This window comes from Plasmopara halstedii (genome assembly GCF_900000015.1).
Source record: "Plasmopara halstedii genome assembly, contig: Scaffold_555, whole genome shotgun sequence".
NCBI lineage: Eukaryota > Oomycota > Peronosporomycetes > Peronosporales > Peronosporaceae > Plasmopara > Plasmopara halstedii.
The window spans coordinates 1,799,118-1,801,898 of record NW_020187475.1 but is presented as its reverse complement, the minus strand read 5'-3'; positions in this window follow the sequence as shown (position 1 = coordinate 1,801,898).

Here is a 2,781-nt window from a genome sequence, read left to right as displayed (position 1 = left end):
CCGGATCCCGATACGGATTCATTAAACTCCGGGCGAGTTTGAATTTCATTTCTTGGAAGGTTTGGCGTATACGAGGCCTCGCTTGCCCGCGACATTAAAAGGCCAATAAATCGTGGGCGGATTTTGTCTTGAAGACAGCAGAGACTGCATGGGTAAGAATATCTTTGGGGCTTAATATAAGCAGGTCTCCGTCCTCAAAGTAGTCAAAAGACTCCCGATGCTCGGTGACCCAACACCATTCCGTATCCTTCCTAAAGAGATTCGACAATGGCCGTGCCATTTCCGCATATTTTGCGATATGCTTGTGCGCCAACGACTTGCGCAAGCCGTTTTAGTTCTACGGAACCAACCAGTCCACAATGGCCTTGACCTGAGCAGGATCTGCTTGAAGGCCACGCTTCCCAATAAAGCACCCTGAAACAATATTTTCCCGCATCAAAAATGCACTCATCGGCATCAGCATATAGTTTATTCGTGCGCATGCACTCGAGCACCGCTCTTAAGTGAACAATGTAGTTATCCTCATCTGTCCTCTCGTGCTCCGCAAGACTATGAACGAAAATGTCGTCAAAGTATGTCTGTGCATACGCCTTGTGAGGCTTGAACAACTGCGGCACAAGACGATAAAATGTTGCTGGCGCATTTGACAGCCCTTGGAGCATCACCAGCCACTCCCAGAGCATGCCGCTGGAGTGCTCACCGCTGTTAGCGGAATATCGCTCGCTCTCATGAGCAATTGGTAATACCCATCGATCCAGTCGAGTGCACTGTACTTCAAGTCGAGTGCACTGTATTTCGTACATCCCCCATGTTATTCCGAAAAACATCCTTTCTAGGAATCGGCGTCTGTGTCTGAATGGTGGCAGCGTTGAGCTTATTGTAAGCATGAACGATACGCCACTTGCCGTTTGGCTTCCGAACACAAAACGTGCGGTGTCGAATGTGGAGGCTTGTTCGTACCATCCCTGCGTCGTGCTTTGCACGGAAAAAGGCGTCAATGACGTCGCAATGCTCCTTTGGCAGGGGCCATTGACGTGTTATGCAGTATTTGGTTCCCGGTAACCAGGTCGATCTCATGACGCACACCTCGGTCCGGAAGTAGGACCGAAGGCGGGTCTTAGGAGACGACGTCTTGAATTTCTTACCAAAGAATAGTACGGACCCAAGGGATTCCGTAGGATCGACTATACATTCCGTGCGTTTAGCACTCTCTTGGTGTCCCCCAAGACAGCTTCATCCAGAAGAGGTGACGAGTTTATCTCCTCGCCCGGTCGTACAATGACCACCTCGGCCAAATAACCTATCTTCAAGGCGCTGCCAAACTCTACAAGGGACATCTCGTCCAGCCCAAGAAGAGCATCTACTGTAGACATAGCCTCGAGGCGGACGTCGCCATCTTCCTCCGCCGTCATACCGTTGACGAGGGTGTATAACTGTGTAGCGTCGTCTACGGTAGACACACCCTGGATCAGGGTCGACGCCCGGCGTCTTGCATCCAGCATACGACGTCGCCGTCGCCTCTGTACAGATGTTCTACGTCTCGGCGAGACCAAAGTGAACACGCACTCCGCGTCGTCCGGTGTCTTTCTCACTTTCCGCTCTTTTAATGCTCCGATGTTGTCTACAAAATCCGACGAAGAACTGCTTACCAAGCAGTCTTCGTCCAGTGGATACCGAGCCACTCCACGCGCATCTGAAGAGCCGTGCCCAAAATGCCTCGGACTCTGTCCGATCACGCCATTAATGGCATGCAGCGACTGCTTCGCAACATGAGAAGTGCTCAGTGGTTTACGTGCCACTTCACGTGCATCACGGGGGTCTCGCCCTCAATGCCTCGGCCCTTGGCCGACCCTGTCACGCATGACATGCATCGACTGCTCCGAAATTTGAACAGCGCTCAGTGGTTTAAGTGCCTCTCCACAATCAGCCCGCGAGCCACGCTCGGGAATTCTGTCCGATTCACGTTTGGTGTCTACCAACTCGGACATTCAAATGTCCAGTACGTTGACCGTCTCGGTCCAGTGCTCTCGTTTATAGCGCTTTTATTTCCTAGCAGAGGTGGGTTCATGACTCGCCAAAGCTCCACCAAGAAACGTGCGCGTAGCGCCCAAGGTTTTTGACATTTAATCAATACATGGCTCATGGTGTTCCAACCATACCATTCCTAGGATGAGTTCATACCTTGCATCCAAGTCTAAGACAAGACAGCGTTCCACGCTATCAAAGTCAGGAAACTTGCCTCAAAGGTCCACAGGAACCTTCGGGACCGTGACACATGTCCTCGTCGCTAGGCGAACAAAGACGATGTCACCCAACCGCGCTTTCAGCGCCTCAGCATACAGCTGACTTCCTTCCATCGTGAAGCGTCGAGCATAATTGCCTGACGCCTCGGAATCGATGAGGATTTTTCATGGCTTCTCGAAGCCTTTTACGGTCGCCTCCAGGACCAGCAAGCCCGGCTTGTATACACATTCCGTGTTTAAGAGCACGGAGCTCTTCGGGGCTGGGCCCTGTTGACCTATGCCTCCTTGAGGCTCAACAGAACTTAGTTCTTCCCCAGTAGGTCGCCCCACGCCTACTGTGTGGTGTCATTCCCCCGCGAAGAACCAGACTGGTAGACATTGGGGCGATGGTGCAAAAACCTTGACGTGTCTTGCGCAGGGGTCAACCGTTACGCAGGTGACGGGTGTTTCCACAGACAGAACACCGTCGTGTGTTTGCATGCTGCTCGGCAGCTCGGAGCTTTGACCCCTCGTCCTCAGCATAGCTGAGACCCATGGT